Raw genomic sequence first — 17,855 nt, 5'->3', positions numbered from 1 at the left:
TAAAGCTATGGTTTATGGTGGGGGATTTGGCTTAGTGGTTCTGCCTGCCTTACAAGCACAAGAGCCTGAGTTTGATCCCCAGTACCACAAAAAAAAAAAAAAAAAAAAAAAAGCTAAGGTTTATTCTAGCTTTGGCAAAATAGAGTAGAACTGTGAATAAAACTAAAACTGACCCAAACACAAGCTGGGTTCTACTGGAGCTAACACAATTTCTATATTTGTCATTCAGTTCATTTTGCCTTTTCTTTTTTAAGACTTCACAGAAAAGTTGCAAACAGAAAAAAATAGAAATTCCCTATATTTTCTTCCCCAGCTTCCTCTAATGCTAATTTCCTACATAATCATAATATATTATGAAATCCAGAAAGTTAATTAACACCATATAACTAACTACACTTCAGATTTTATTTGCATTTCACCAACTTTTCACTGTATGTCTTTTATCTGTTCTACGATCTAACCCCAAATCCCACATTATTTTCTTATTAGTCTCTTCCCATCTATGATAATTCTTCAGTCTTCCATGACATTTCTGACCTTGACTCTTATTAAGGAGGACTTTTCAGCTTATGGAGAATAGGAGAATGGGTTTGTCTGATCTTTTTTTAAGATTAGAGTAAGGTTATACATTTTTAGTAAGAAGGCCACAAAAATAATGGTGTGTCTTTTGGAGAGATTGTGGGACACTGACTTGTTACTACTAGTGATGTTAACCATAATTATTTGGTTAAGAGGATATTTACTGGGTTTTATCAATGTAAAGTTAGTGTTTTTCCTTTGTAAGTAATAACTATCTCAGGAAGTATTATGGTTTATATCTCCATGTCTCTCCCAAAGCCTGATGAACTCATGGTGGATCTTTTGAAGGGTGATTGAATCATGAGGACACTATAGCTAAATGTGACGTTAGGCAGCGGGGTCTGGTAGGAGTTGCCTGGTTCCTAGGGCATGACCTGGTAAGGTGTATCTCCCTGCCTAGTTCCTCCCCTGCACTCTAGGAAAAAAGTTTTCCTCTTTCTCAATATGCCCTTTTTGGTTTGGAGCCAGCTGATTACAGCCAGCTGATTATAGACTACAAACTGTGAGCCAAAATAAAACTCCTCCTTTAAGTTTGGGTGTCAGGTATTGTGTTTCAGCAACAAGAAAGTGACTAAGACAAGAAGGTACTTAGAAAAACTAAAGTACTGTGTCTCTCCTCCAGAATTTCACCCACTGATTTTTCACCTGCATTGGCAGAGCTCGCCTGCAACAATTGTGACTATGGCATTTGCATAATAGTAGTTCACACACCTGAAACTAGAGGGGCTCTGCTAATGAACCGTTCCTTCACTTCCTTAACCTAACCAATAATGAGATTTGAACTAAGTGTATAAAGGGGTAAGAAAGGTCTAGTTCCTGAAACTGAGTTGTCTCAGCCACAATTTCTAGGCTATTTTGCAGAGTCCCCTGAAGAGCAGTTGACAAATCTTGCTTAGCAGGAAAAGAGGGGAACAGCCAGGAGCACAACCAACTTTCATACTAATTAAGGTGAGGAAAGCTATGACATGGGACAGAAAGCCACAGGACTCTAACACAACTGAGGACTCAACTTACTCAGCCAGCTACCTTGTTTTCCATTTGTAATTAGTCTCAAAGAAATCACCTCCTTGCTTGCATGCTATCCAAGAAGCAGAGCCCCAGACAACATCCTCATTTTCAATAACTCTTCCCCTTTATCTCACTCTGCCTGATGCCTAATATGCTGATTGCTATTTACTTTGGACCAACAGCTAATCTGTTAATGATTGATTTTAAATTTTTACAGTCATTTATCTCTGGCAGAACCTGAGACTGCAAAAGGCAATCCTTTCCTACCTGATGAATTGGCTTTTTGTTTAGGAGAGGAAAAGAAAAGCAAAGAAAGATTTAAGTCAGAAGTCTTCATGGTTGCATTGTGCTGACAAACAATTGACATTCGATGAGAAATTTCAAAGGGAAAAAAATGAAATGGTAACTCTTCTTGTGAAATTCATGTGCCTTTGAAATTGTCAGCAAATAATATAAGTGGACATTTTGCTAATGGTGCCATGGGGTAAAGATCCTCTTCAATATGAAGTAAATTGTAATTGTCCTATAAATTTAAAGAGCTAAAATTCTTAATTAACAAAATTGATGCTCATTGCCTGGTGAGAATGAAATATCTAAACTAAAGCCATTATGATCCTTTAAAACAATCTAAATTGCACACCATATGATATATGTATATTTTTTTGTAGAATAAATGCAGAAAAGTGAATTTCGCTTCCATTTGAAAAAGAAAGAAGACTTTTGAATAGACAATGGTTATTTTAATTGGCATCACACAGCAGTGGTCTGCAATGTAATCACTGCTTCTAAAAATGGAACCATGGACAACTACTGCGTTCTACCAGAGTGCTGTGTGCTTATTTATAAACAGCACTTCTTCCCTAAGTTAAGCTTTCCTCCAAGTACAACTCTAATGTCTTAAATACAAATGACCCCCAAGACTTGCATTCCCACAAAATATTTATTAAAACCCACCCCAAGACCTCTCATCTCAAAATGGAATTAAAGGCATCCAAGTGTCTCCACAAGATGAGAGTGATTTAAGATGTCAGCCAGCACTTTGATGGACTGAAAAGGAAGGACACTGGGAAAAGTGGGGTTTTGATATCTGGAAGTGGTGCCCAGTCTTCCTGGAGAGCCAGTGTCATAAAATAACAAATGAGATATTTTACAGAACCTCTAACAGGAAAGGTTCAATTGTTTGAAGGATAAAAGCCCTAATCTTATTAATATTTTAAATCCTACAAGACACTGAGGCTCCATCCGCCACCATCAATACCTGAGAAAGAATCGAGGCAGCGGGGGAAAAGAAACCGCAGCCTCCCAATGGTCCACTGACCTTCTTGAGAGGCAGATACCATGTGACAGCGATTGCCTATCTCAGCAGACATGCAGGGAACAGGAGAAAGTGTTAAATATAACCAGGTAGACAGTGATGAATTGACATACTGAAAAATCGAACGCTTCAGTAATCAGCCTAAGGATCTGATATCAACAACATTTTTCAGTTTTGTCCAAATTCATTGAAAGGTGTGCTTTAGCAAGTTCACTTCTCATTGGTAAGACCTTTCATCCTCACACTGCTTTTCTGATTGGATTCAGTGTCGTGATGGGTTTGGGCGGCTCTGTGCACAGGAAACAGACTGCTTGCTTATGAAAAAAGGATGACTAGGATGGGCACTGATATAAATGGATTTAACTCTACCATTAATTAAAAAATGATTAAATATCTATCAGAACAGTTATTTAGAAAGAATTATTAAAGCCATGCTATATGAAAATGTATCAGGTTCTGTGTTCCAACAGCACAGTAAACCTGAAATGTTGAAATATTGCCCACTATTTTGCAGTAAGAAGCTTCTATAGCTATAATTCTCATTACAAAACTCTAATTAATGTCTACATGGCTTCAGATAACTTCATTAAATCTTTAGAATATTTATATTATCCCAAGACAATCTCTATCCATTAGAATAAAGAAATCCTTTAAAATAACTTTTTTTAAAATGCTGCTGATTTTCTTTTTATGAGACATGTAAGTCATAAAATTTACTTTAAGGTTTCATCCATCTCCATAGCTGTATTCTAGAAATTCTTTAACTCAAAAACACTTCTCTTTTCCTGCTACAGATGCAGCTGAGAGCACTTCCTCCTTTGAGAGTTAAATGAAAACTGACTCAGGCTTTCGTCTTCCTCCCACATCCTGTGGGAAGGCCGCTGTCCTGCCCTAATGTCTGAGAATTCCTGAGAGCTTGCATTCTCAGGGTCACTTGTCTCTCACCATGGCTTCTTGTGGCTAGATTCTTGATCTCACTTGTCTCCTCTCATCTCTAAAGCTGCCCCCTGTGAACCTAGATTTTGAATCCAGGCTTTTACTAGATTTCTACCAAAACACCACTCAAATAAAGTATTTGCGGGAAGACAATTTTCCATTTGAAACATAGGTCTCTCATCAGTTCCTATCACTTGCTGCCCATCTTGCCTTTGCCCTTGCTTCATTCCTCTACCCTCTTCTCTCTCCTCTCATCTCCCTATCTTCGAATTCCTGTGAACTTCTTCCACAGAAAACTTTGCTATCTCTTGGCTAGCTCCAGACTATCCGGACTATCTCCTGAGGCCCTTATCTTCATAGCCAAATGCTTCCATTAAGGTGGTAGACAGTCTCCTCCCCGAAAGGAATTCCTGGCTAGTTCTTAAAATAACAGCATTTTCCTCCAGGCTGCCCAGATATTATAAGAAAGTCTGACTCATTCATGCAACTATTCAGCGGGGAAAATCACAAAGAACAACTAATTTTGTGACAAGCACCATAATAAAGCATGGAAGGTCTGAAACAGGAATATAAATTCAGAACTTGGGAAGACTGCAACTTCAGGACAGGACTTCTTCCTTCAGTATCACCCTAGAAAGTATCAATAAAATGGTTGGCTCATAGGAAGCCAGAGAGCTTTATACAACTGGTAATGAACCTCCATCTCCATATCTTCTTAAGGCTCGAAACTACAGGCTTTTCCCAGAAAGTATAGTGTGAGAGTTCCATAAATAGCTTGCATATTTAACTGACTGATTTCCCCTCCAAGACTAAACCAGATGGGCCAGGGATGTAGCTCAGCGGCACAGTGCCTACCTGGCAAGTGCAAGGCCCCGAATTCGCTTCCCAGTACCAAAAAAAAAAAAAAGACTAAACCAGAAGCCAAGATGAGGCAACACCCTGCTGCATGGAAGGGTAGAAAGAATACCAGGAACTGACAAGAAGCCAATCATTTTTCCTTCATTCCCAGTTTGAATATAAGGGATGAAGCATCTCTACAAAACCCATAAGTCTCAGATGATAATGCATGTGCAAATCACATACTCATGCTAAATCAACATCCTCAGCAGAGAGGGAAAGCCCTAGATCCATGAACACAAGTGGAAGGTGAGTCAGTTCACTGGCAATATAGCCAGGCATGGTGGAGTGTGCCTGTAATCCCAGCATGCTGGGAGACTGAGACAGAATTCCAAGCTCTAGTTTCTAATTCTGTCTGAGCAACTTAGCAACCTAGGGATATATTCATATATATACACACACACACATATGGAGAGAAAGAGTTTTATATATATATGTATATATTTATAAAATATTAAAAAGGGCTAGAGATAGAGCTGAATGCAACAACCCTGGGTTCAATTCTCAGTACCACACACACACAAAAATACATTTTTTCTCTTTTAACCTCAAACGCATCCTAATCTCTACTGGAATAATTCATGCAAAAGAAATTCATTTTTAAATATCTAAATAGATTGCTATCTAATGCATTATTTTCTTGTAGCAAAGTAACCACAATTTCTAACAAATGGCAGAAATTAAGTAAATTAGGTTCAAGTCTAAACAAAAATTTTTACCTTAACTCAAAATTCTGGAAGTATATATTTAATACTACTAAGCTTAACTCAATAGCAGGCAAAAAGTAACTCAATAGGAGGCAAAAGTAAGACTGTCCATCCATATTCATTGGAATAACATCACTGCAAATTTCTTGAAAGGAAATTGACTAGTTAATAACAGATTTAATTAAAGTGCTACAATCTATGAAATATTTATCCCTATATATTGTGGCTGGTCTATCAAAGACCGGCTGGACAAACTTGCCCATGCACTCAAAAAAGCGCTACATTTCAAGGGACTCAGAAAGAAAAAGACTTGCCACACACCTAATCACTATAATGTCATATGAATATGATGGTCAAAAAATTTTCCTTTGAATTAAAATATATCTGATTCAATCTATTCATATTGAATTCATATATTTGAAATATGATAATACATATTGCAAATATTTTTGTTTGTGAGACACTGTCAAACTGTTATATTTTATGGTCACAGCACCACAAGGCAGGTACTTCTATTATTCTCCTTTTATAGATGTGGAACTGAGGCATGGAGAAATAATATAATGTACTCAAATTCTTGCCGGTAAGAAGTGGCCAAGCCTCTGTTAAACACAGGCAGTCTATCCGGGCTTCGCACTCAGCTACTGTGCCGTACAGGGCCTCCTCTAAACCTGGACCCTTAACTCGGCTCAACAGCCTCCCAGTAGCAGCACCAGCAAGACGGCGTGCCTCCTGTGGTCTGACTGCCATCAGAAGCACCCTGAAATCTGAGGACTCAAGAAAGCCTCACAAATTCAAACTAACTGCAGGGAGGGTAATTGGCTGAACTACTGGAACTTGTATTACAAAATATTTTAGGATATATTTATTTGGATAATTCCTAATGTATCTTCAACCACAGGTTATTAAGTATGTCAGGAATAGGTTTCAAGAGCCCGCTTAAATACATAGATAAATATTATTTGCATATACTGTATCATGTGCCAGAATATTAAAATTAATTTAACACATTCTCTATATTCCTTCTTGAAATATTCACTTCTGCAAACCATTTCTCCCCTGAAAATACGAGCATTAGCACTAGCTCTGAGTTAGTGGAAGATAGATTAATGCTGCATTAATGAGATTATACTGCAAAAAGTCTGGTCAGTCTAAATCTCTAACCTAGTCCATGAGAGTGCCACTCAGCAAAATACATGTCACCTATGTCTTGCATTTAACTATTTCCTTTGATATAGCTGGTTGACATTACTATTCACATTATGATTGAACAGGGTGGCTAGGTAGGGTACATTCTCTCTATTGCCTCAAAATGCAATTCCCTTTTAACTTATTAGCCCAGCCTTTTATCTATACATAGAATAAATACTTCCTTCTTGTATACTTAATTAATTTTTGCTTAGTCATTGTTTTTCATCAAATATTCCACAAAGCAGGCATATCTGACATTCTTGGCTACCCTCTCTTCTTCCTTGACAACAGCCAGAATCTATTTGAATATCCACCCTTTCCACACACTACAAAGGGTGAATCCTATCCAAGGCCAGCTTGTGATTGACTGAGACATGGGAAAGTGAGCAAAATTCGGCTAGAGGGTTTCTGGGGCAAGTGTTTCCACTCTTGAAAAGTTGTAAGACAAATGAGAAAGGCTCTCTCTACTTTCACTGGATGTTATTGTGTCTAGATATGATGCCTGGAACTGCAGCAGCCATAACTATGAGGTTAGCTAGTTGGGGCAGAAAAAAGCACCTGGACCAAGGTTGCTGTCAGTGAGCCATCAACTTAACCAATTACACAAAATCTCTATTTACAGATTTCTAGTTGTATGAAATAATAGCTGTCTTCCTAGGTCTAGCAAGTTGCATTTTCTATTGCTTAAAGCTGGAAGTATCTAAAGAGGACAGCAGGAAATATGACTATACTTCATTTTAATTTATTTTTCAAAATATATCAATTATCTGTGATCACCAGGTATTGTTCTAGAAACTAGGGATAGAGCAATAAATAGTCAAATCTCTACCTCTAGACTATGTTCTAGTGAGGAATTTGCTTTGCATGATGCCATGAAGTGGGAGAGAAGACACCCGTGCCACAGAATGAGAAGAAAATTGCATTTATCATGCATCAGGACACCTGTCGAAGGCTCTCTCGTGTAATCACCAAAGTCATGTGGTAAAGTCATTATTAGGTTTCCCATCTTGCCAAAGAGGATGCTGGAACTCAGAGTTCGTAAGCAGCAGAGCCAGGATGAGAAGCCAGATCTATCAACAACCCTGACACTCTTTCAGCCCTCCTGGCCCATCAAGCCAGCAGGGTGGGGAATGGGTCACAATGGCAGAGAAATGGAACACCACAGAGCAGATGTTATTGTGCCGGATGAGGCCACATCAAGGACATTTCTGTCTCCTACCTGGGCTCACACCAATGTGTGCCCTGAAAGGACAGTAAACAGGACAAGGCAGTAAAATTCAAATAGATGGACATCTAGCAACTCTGAGATAAACACTCAGAGCCTTTGATGAGCTGGTGGCAGGACAGGGAAGAGTGACGTTGATGTCTTCAAGGCTCTGTGATTTCCTGGCCTGTCAGCTCTGTTTCAGGCTTTCCTACAAGGGATGGGGTGCATGCAACATGAAAGACAAAAACAAAGCACTTCGGACCACAGACAGGCTGATAAAAGGAGGTGCCATATCACTCAAGAACTGTGTTTTGCAATGATGCCAAGTAAAGGAATCCTTCCAAAAATTTATGCTTGGGTGCTACCGAGTGACATAATAATTGCGGCTTGTGTTTATTGGGCACTTATACATACCAGGCAGTATGTTAAGTTCTTTCTCATAAGATCATATTATGAAGTTAATTCTATTGGCATTCCTGGTTTTACAGATGAGGAAACCAAGACAAAGAGCTTGAGAAATTTGGCCCAATGTCTCAGAACAAATAAGGGGTAGTCAGGGTTTCCACCAAGTCTGTCTCTTAACTACTGTTGTACATTTCCTGCTACAAACGTTTTTGGAGCTTTGAGACCCCTGGGCTTGCATTCTCCCTCTGATCTAGAGCATGTTTTTCAGCTACCAAAGGTGAAGCACCAATGTGCTTGCTTGTCTGTCTCTCTGTTTCACATGGACTGATACAGAGTCCTAATTCGGTAGAGTCCACCGTGTAAGACCCACACCTGACCTTTTCTATGTCCTACAAGACCATCTCTTGACTACTACAGTACAGGAATATCCAATCAGGACAGAGATTTCCAAACCTCCTTTCAGTTTCTGTATTTGCTTCATTGTGGACCAGCACAGACAGTACACAGAGGGCCACTGGCCCAGACCACAGTGCTCACAGCACTGATATAGGACACTTAACCTACAGCTGCCTCACCCTGGAGAGGCAAGAAGGACCATTTAGTAATGAGAATTTGTATATATATATATGTCTATCTCCAAGAAGAAAGCCTAACATTCAGTACTGGAGATTAAACCTAATGCTATATCATCAGCTCTTTTTCCCTTTCTTTCTTCCTTCCTTTCTTCCTTCCTTCTTTTCTTTTCGACAGTCTAAGTCCCTAAATTGCCTTAATTGGGCTCAAACTTCTGCCTAGTTTCCCTGAGTGCTAGGATTCAGGTGTATGCCACCACACTGAGTTTCATGTTACAAATCAGAGATGCAAGTGTCAAAGAGTAGAAGAACGAAATAATGATAATAATTTTAGTGAAAGCATTCAATGGGATAGTACATGCAGAGCAATTGAGGGCCATGTGACTCAGATCAGACTTCCATAACAAAATGCCATAGCTTGGGTGGCTTAAACAACAGACATTTATTTTATCTGGAGGCTGGGATCCCTGATCAAGGACCTACAGGGATGGTTCCTAACAAGGGCTTATTTCCTGCCTTGAAGAAACTTCCTCCAGTGTCCTCACACAGCAGTGAGGGAGTGAGCTCTCTATTGTCACTTTTGATAAGGTCACTAACTATAACCAATAAGGCCCTCACCCTTATGACCTCCTTTAACCTAATTCCATCCATAAAGGGCCTGTCTTCCAAAAACAATGACACTGAGGACTTAGGCTTTAATGTATGAATTTTGGGAATACATAATTCACTCCATAGAGGAGTGTTAGTTATTAAAGTTTTAATGGGAGAAAATACTTATAATGTTTAATAGAAAATAAGATAAGCACACAAAATTATATGTCACTGTACCATATTACCTCTCACATCAAAATCTACTACTAAGAAAAGGCTTTACACAAAAGCCTTATCCTTAATTGTACATTGGTGCATCATTTTAGCTGGCAGCTTTCACTAAACTTTTTTCATAGTGTACTTATCTCTTTCACTTATCTAAGAAAGGTGTTATAAATTCATTCTCATTAAAGCGTAACTAGCTGAGTATGGTGCCCACTTGTAGTCCCAGCACTCAGGAGTCTGAGGCAGGAAGATCACTGAGTTCAAGGCCAGCCTGGGCTACACAGTGAGTTCAAGGGCAGCCCATGCTACATAATGAGACCCAGTCTCAAAAAAAAAAAAAAAAAAAAAAAAAAAAAAAAAAAAAAAAAAAAAAAAAAGGGATAAAAAAAAAAAAAAAAAAAAGAAAAAGAAAAAAGAAAAAAAAGAAAGAAAGAAAGTGTAAATGATTAGTAACCTTTACAATATCCCAGGAAATATTTGTTTGCCTTTTAATAAGAGACATAATTAGTTGTTAGGAATTCCTTGTCAGACTGTAGTTGTTAGCTATGCAATAGTACTTTGAAATCAGGCAACAAATGAGGCTTTTTGGAGTCTCAGATATTATGTGGTACAAGTCTCCCAAGCCTAGCAAATGAGAAAACTAGAGTCTTTGCCTATACCTTCACTACATGAGACCAAATATATACATGGCTGCTTCATTCATCCACTTGGGAGCTGTATATGAGGAATCTTTTAATTATAGTATTCAGGATTTAAAACTCACCTACTTCCCAAAAGAATTTGAAAACACTTAAGAAAGTTAAAATAATTTGGTTAAAAACAGAATAGAGTTTACAGTGGCCAAAAGATAAACATAAATATATTACTTCCATGGAGCAATGAATTTAGTTTCCCTCCCAAGACACGGTATTATTTTTTAGCAATGAAAACATTGGAATTGATTGTATCCCCCCTAGTGCTTCCCACAGTAGGTGTTCAAAACGAACAAATTTAATCAAAGTGCACCAACTTTAAGGATTAGCTGTTTCTCCCTCAGGAAATTTGAGGAAATCAATATCCAAATTACAAAGTATTTTGTAAATTCCAAAGCAATAGTTTATTCTTATCATCACTTTATTTTTCCACTAAGGCATTTAAAGCCTGAAATACATTATGCATTATCACTTTATAACGTATTTAGAACTCAACAGACTTCCCTTCCCCTCACCTCCCCATCAGATGCTCCACATAGGTCAAATTTGGTGTCAAGAAAATTAAAGTGTTATTTTATTATACAAACTAATTGTTTCTATATTAAAAGGCCATTATGCTGAATCAGTTATGTTGGTGATTATGCCATTAAGAATGTGGGGCTATCAGTTTAGCTGAATGCCCATGTTCATGAAAATCTCCTTTAAGCTCTCCTAAATGTGGCAAATCATTCTTAACTGGGTACTCCAAATGGTCTGGATACCTCAGATGTATTTTTCTAAGCCATTAACACATTGAAGCCCCTTCCCCAATTCCCCGGTGGATCATTAATTAACAGGCTAAGAAGAAAGAATCAGGCTTCCCATTGTGAAGTGGCTGGAACTAACCTTTCAGCCATGATGGTGCTCAGAATCAGCCAGCCTTTGGAGAGCTCTTGTTCACATCAAATGTGCTATGATAAGAAGTGGGGAGGAGAGGCGTTATTTGAATAGTGCCTTTAGAGTCTTTTTATTAAAACAATCTGCTGTATATGAATATTTCTTTGAAAGCCTCAACAGCATCAAGGAATTTTGAGGCAAATTCATTAACTTGATCTTTAAGAAGTTCCTGTATTTGATGGATTTGGAGATTCAATGCTTACAAATCCTGCTGGGTTTTCTCTTTTACAGATGGGGGAAAGACACTTAGACAAATCTACCCAAACCCTCATGGCATCTTAAAAGCTATATCAAAATTGAGTTTGTCACTAATACACAGGCTCCTATCATAGACCAACTTCCCAAAGCCACAAAAACCCAGCTTCAAGCTTACATTTTACACTGGGGTAACTTGTCTCAGTGCCTAAGAACTAAATGGTTAATTATAAAGCAATGAAACTTTGTAAAATTCTCAGAAATAAACAGGCAAAATCTATTTGTGACACACACATGTGCACGCGCGCGCACACACACACACACACACACACACACTCAAAGAAATCCTGTCTTTGTTTCACATAAGGCTCAGAATCTTGAAGAATTCTTCCCAAATTAACCTAAACTTTTATTTAAATATAAATTATACAATTCTAATGCAAATTCCAGCAGGATCTTTTTGAAACTTTGAAAATTTATTCTAATGTTCATCTAGAAGAACAAACATTTTTAAAAAATTCTTAAAACAAATAAAAATAAGATTTAAATTTGTGGTGCTGCCTCAGAAATAGACAAAAGATTAGATGACCCACAGTAGGACCCAGAAAGTATATGTGGACATTCAGTACATAGTCAAAGAAGCATTTTAGATCAGTGGGACTAAGATAAATTATTCAAGAAATAGTCTTGAAAAAGCTTGCTACCCATTTGGAAAAAAATAAATAGAGCTGGATCCCAGCCTCATTCTTTATACTGAGTTAAATTCCAGTGGGATCAACAATTTAAATGTAAAAATTGGAACAGTAAAAGTAATAGGGAAAAAACAGATGAAGATTTTTATTACCCAGAAAAAAATGACAGCCTTTCTTATCATGAGTCAAAGGCCAGAAATGAAAAGAGGGAAAGCTTGACAAATTTTACTTCATAAAAAATGTAAAGCTTCCATAAGGTAAAAAAAAAAAAAAGACAAATGATAATCCGGGGAAAATATTTACAACAGAGATGATTTCTAAAAGGTTACCATCACAAATCCTTAAAAAGGAATATAAATCTTTATATTCTAAGATTGTTTAATTGTTTACAATGAACATAGAATATTTTTCTATTGAGAATAAAAAAGCTGTTTTTATTTTTTGAAGAAGTATTTATTTAACCATACTTACTTCCTCTAGCATATAATTCTCAATATTTAAAGGAACCAAACAAAAAGTTTAGTTGTACATTGTTAACTCCTAAACACAGGGATTCTCAAAACTGGATGTTTAAGAATTGCTCAGGAACATTTTATTGTTGGTTTTGGGATAGAAGAATTTACCTTTCAAAGAACTGCCCCCTTTGACTCATCACTTTAGTTGCCCCTTTAGAGCCGACGCTAAAATGTTGCCAAATGAATTTATAATCTAGATTTTTATCATCGGTCTCATACACTTTATGCCAGGAAAATAATTCCAGGAAATGACACTGAATTGTCTGTAGCTCCATGGTGTGAAGTATGGTGACTGGGTCTTCCTCAGTTGAGAGACTCTTATAGGAACTCAATCTTCAGTGTGCAGTTTCAATTTCATTTTTTTAAAAATGCCACATGTTTTCTAGCATGGAAAAAAATGTCTGATTTGATCTTGGAATATTCCTGCCTCACCACAACAATCTGATGGTTCTACAAACTTGGACAGACCTTTGCAAGTTTTTATTGGCCTCTTCTTCCTCAGACTTTAAGTGTTGAGACACTAGTACAGTTCATCAGGTCCATGCTACTTAAAGTTGTCTTGTTAGATGAGAAAGCTGAAATTTCAAGTTAATTAACAAGTCTGTATTATGAGAGATCTTCCAATAATTGTTTTTATAAAGGATTCAAAGCCTTAAAATTTATCATTTTTTCCTAATTATTTCCTTTTTGGTTTGTTTTAGTGACAAGAAATATGATCCTATCACCTACATATTTAGGCTTATATCATTTCTCTTTTCATACATAGGTATTAATATGCTAAATTTTTTTAAATCCCATAGTGTTTTTATTGTTTATTTAATATTAGGTCCTTCATTCCTTCTCATTCAATTAATCCTTCTTGAGCACCTAGATATGCTTGTTACTTTGCTAGAATATGGGTATATAAATATTTTTTGAACACTAAATTCTGAGAGATATAACTTTCTTCTTTCTCTAGCTGCTCCAAGAAGGAGTCAAATTCCACAATTGCAACATAGCTGCAAAAATATCAAAAACTACTAATAGACTTAGTAATTTTGGTAAAGGCCTCGAAAAAAAAAAAAACTTCAGGATGATATCTTACTAGTTGAAGACAAATAGCACTTTTTTATTGTTTTTAGAATTTCTTTTTGTAAGCTTATGACTTTTTTCCTTTTTTTTTTTTTTTTTTTTAAGTTTAGTATTCTTGAAACAGAGTCTCATATGTAGTTCAGGCCAGCCTTGAACTATGTAGCCCAGGCGGGCCTCAAACTCAGCCTCCAGCCTCTGAAGATGTGCCCCACCACATCCATCTAAACAGCATTACTTTCACCTGTATTTATGGCTTCAAATGGATACTCTTGGCTCTACAGGTCTTCACTGGTGTAGAAATACTTAAATTTCTTGACACCAGTGACATGTATGATATATTCTGCAGCTTCTCTACTTCATACTGGTTGGGGGACTTTCTTCTTCATAGTGACCAAAGAACAATCTTTACAAGTAGATGATTGATGAAAGATTCTGATGTCTACAAAGACTACAGGTTCCAATAGTTCTGACAGTAACTTGATCCTCCTTGCCAAAGGTAATGAAGGATTCATGGAAAGTCCCAGCTGACTTCCAAATGAGTTTTATGTAATTCTTCCAATTTTTAGACTCAGAGTTTTTGTTTTGTTTTTGTTTGTTTGTTTGTTTTTTGTACCGGGGATTGAACTCGGGTCCTTGCGTTTGCAAGGAAGGCCACCAAACCGCTGAGCTAAATCCCCGGCCCAGAGTTTTTTAAATTGTATCTGAGGTTGTCTAGAAGAAAACAAAACAAACACAAGCAGACCACACATAGAACAAAATACATGCCATTATATTTCTCATGATTAGGGACTCACCTGGGATATTAATTGGTGAATTCTTTAAGTATTGAAAAGGATTGTCATGCCAGCCCTATGAGTAAACTGTTTGCAGTCTTAAATTTTACAAAGGAAACCAAGAAGTCAGAGGAGTTCTGCTAAAAGCTCACAGACTCCACCATTCATCCCACACACTGATACTGGGAATTTCCAGAATCACTTCTGTGAGACCATCCCATACATGGAATCCTGAACCAAATGTAATATTGTTGCTATGGAGCAAGACCTGCCCAGTGAGAATAAAATCCTAATTTTCTCAGAAGTCGAAAGGCAGCAAATGGTTGTTGACAATATAAGAGAAAGAACTATAACTTCTCAACAAATATTTTCCAAATGATAAATCGATGTGATCTAATTCCAATTCTCCCATGTTGATAGGCTATTACAAAAATTCAACGGATCTCAGTGTGATTTGTGGCTCAATCATTTTTTTATCTTGACTAACAGGACTTCCTACTTTGTAGTCTGACTTCCACACTTCAATGCATTTATCAAATCCTCGGTGCTGAGCTCTACCCACAAAGTTGAGCAGAGAACTTCACAGGGAAAATTCACTCTCACACATCAGAAGTGTCCTCTGTGATCAAATGCCATGCTGGCCTGGAGTGGGAAAATAGGCACACAACTGTGAGTTCGAGTGTACGATGGCTAACTTAGCAATGTGTAACAATATTTAAATATCTGTCTCATTGTCCCAGTGTTTCTACTGCTAAAAACTTATACTATGAGCATACTTGTACAAATTTATCAACGAAAAAGTATGAGGATATTCATCATAGTGATGACTGAAACAGCATGCAAATTTAAAAAGGGTTATATCCACACCCCAGAATTCCATGCAATTGTTACAAAGTGTGTAACAGATACTGATGTGCCTGAGGAGAGATATTTAATGTATCATTAAGAAAAGTATGACATTGAAGAGTAATGTTGCCATCAACCTATTTGCATAATAAAAAGTAGAGACATACATGTATATGGATATGTATAAAAATTACAAGAAGAAGCTGGACATGGTGACCAATGCCTGTAATTCCAGAACTCTGGGAGGCTAAGTCAGAAGGATCAAAAGTTCAAGTTCACCCTAGGCAAATTAGCAACTTAGGGAGACTCTGTCTTGAAATACAAAATTTTTATAGGGCTGGGGATGTAACTCAGTTGAAAGTTCTGGGTTCAATTCCCAGTACCACAAACAAACTTTGGGGAATATTATACAAAAATATTAATAGTGGTTGTAATAGTGGTTAGTATAAAAGTGAGATATGCAAGGTAAATAAATTTTATCTTTTATTTCTTACAGCTCAGCAGTGTTTGAATTATTTTATTATTAAATATATTACTTTTATGTTTTTAGAAGCACTGTCCATTCTTACCACCTTCTTATATTATCTGAACTAGTTTCAGCCACAAAGTTTTCTCAGAACTAAGATTATTTGTTTTATATTAGTTCTCTCCCAAATGAATATTTCCCAAGCATATCTTCCAAAACCACTTTTTTCTCGTTAAAGATGACCTTTCCTACCTCTTGAGCTTATAATTAACCAGATGAAACTACCAGTACGAAGACCCCTCTGATCCAGGTAGTATTTCCCAAAAAGTTCATGGGGGGGGATGTTAACTCAGCTGTATCAGACACATCATCAGACATTGGCAGTGCTACAGTGTTATGATGCAGGAGGTCAAAGACCACTGTGCCCTACACTGAGAGTCACAGTAGGACTTATCTGGGGCAGCTCTGGTTCTGCCATTAGGACCATGAGCACTCAGATCTCAAGATATGGCCATTATCCCCGGATCATTGCCACGATAGACTCAAACAACTCCAGTCTATCGTGTCAATGTGTATTCAGGGAGTCTTTACCGCATGGATCATTGGCAAGCTGCACCATAACAGCCCTGTAGGAGCCATGGCTATGTGTGGAATCAATGCACACTCGAGGACTCCCCCGTGCCTGGATCATTTGCAGCGCATCGTGTCAATGCATACTTCGGGAGCCCTTACTCCTCAGCCTGCAAGTGCTGAGGCCCAATGTACACCCAAAATACTTATGAAATAGTTGTTACACTGCATACACAGTATTCACTTTTCTAAATAGCATGTCAGCAAGTTTAATGTGCAACAAATAACTCCTAAATGACACAAAACACTCCTAGAGGCCCAACTTCATACATGGACCATTAGCCCGTGGAATTGTGGCATGGTTGCCGGAAAGTGCAAACAAAGGGACAAGGGACAGATAGTTTTGCCAGGTAAACCACTATCTCTGATCAGCGTTGTCTGGACTTTTTATATAGAGCCAACTACTATTTTCTTGGGCATTCAATGTCTAAGATCCAAAAGACTTCCTTGCTTCTGTTCCAAACCATCTAGCGTCAGGTGAGAAGGCAGGGTTAGAGCTACAAAGCTCCTCAGGTCTGCGGCCTCCTCACCAGCATTGTCCAACACAGAACACAAAGCACACGTCATTTTACATGTTATTTGTAGCCATGTTTCTTAAAGAGTAAAAAAAAACATTTAACTGATTCTAGTGCTATATTCTATTTCATTCAGTATATCCAAAATATTATTTAAATAACAGGTCAATACTTTAAAATGATCCATGACAGGGTTATATTCTTTCCATACCAAACCGAATCACCTTTGCAACCCAGTGTGCATTTTCCACTCGGAGAGCGTCTCCATGTGGACCGGCCACACTTCAGGTTCCAGGTACTCAGGGCTGCCTTGGTGGCTGCACGCTGAGAGGCCTAGGGAAATGAGTCCTGGAGCTTAATGTTCATTGTCTCCCTTCAACTACCTATCTCAAGGCAAGTGTGTGTCTGTCTTTCCACCTCATTTCCTTACCAGCGCTGCAACAGCCTTTTCCCAGCAGCCTGAGTGGATGGGCACATTTAGGTTTCTGCAATCATAAAAATGACCACAAATATGCATACAGAAGGGAAAGAAAATGACTTCAGGCCCGTATGATAATGCAGTATTAGGTCATCTTTCTCGGAGATGGAGCTGAAGAGGAGAGGAGGGGGTGGCTGCGGGGAGAAGGGAAAGTGAGGGCGGGCAGGGCGTGAGGGTGAGGGTGGTGGCCTCGCAGCCATTATGCCGCCCGCAGGGCAAGGGGGCCGACCGTCTCAACTCATCTCGGGGTTTGCGGGGTTGCTGGCCGTCACTAGCCTCGCGAGGGTGCTCGCTATCTGGGCTTGAGTCTTGCCACACACACAAAGCGGGAGGGAGGAGAGGAGAGGGAGACAGAGACAAAGACATCGTGAGCCCGGGAAGCGGGAGCGGGAGCCGGGCGCCCGCGGCTGTGG

General features: G+C 38.2%; 1 long non-coding RNA gene across 1 annotated transcript in view; it reads right to left on the bottom strand.

The window, feature by feature from the left end:
* Positions 1-17,451, bottom strand: part of LOC104864968 — a 36,532-nt gene extending 19,081 nt beyond the window's left edge. The window contains exons 1-2 of the long non-coding RNA XR_781030.1: positions 17,395-17,451; positions 11,211-11,275 (exon numbers count right to left, since the gene is read on the bottom strand). This is a non-coding gene — a long non-coding RNA (uncharacterized LOC104864968). The remainder of the gene's footprint in view (positions 1-11,210; positions 11,276-17,394) is intronic.
* Between the last annotated feature and the right edge of the window lie 404 nt (positions 17,452-17,855).

Source organism: Fukomys damarensis, unplaced genomic scaffold (genome assembly GCF_012274545.1).
Source record: "Fukomys damarensis isolate Sample0158 unplaced genomic scaffold, DMR_v1.0_HiC HiC_scaffold_4, whole genome shotgun sequence".
Lineage (NCBI taxonomy): Eukaryota > Metazoa > Chordata > Mammalia > Rodentia > Bathyergidae > Fukomys > Fukomys damarensis.
The sequence above is the reverse complement of the archived record's forward strand: the minus strand, read 5'-3'. Positions and strand labels throughout refer to the sequence as shown.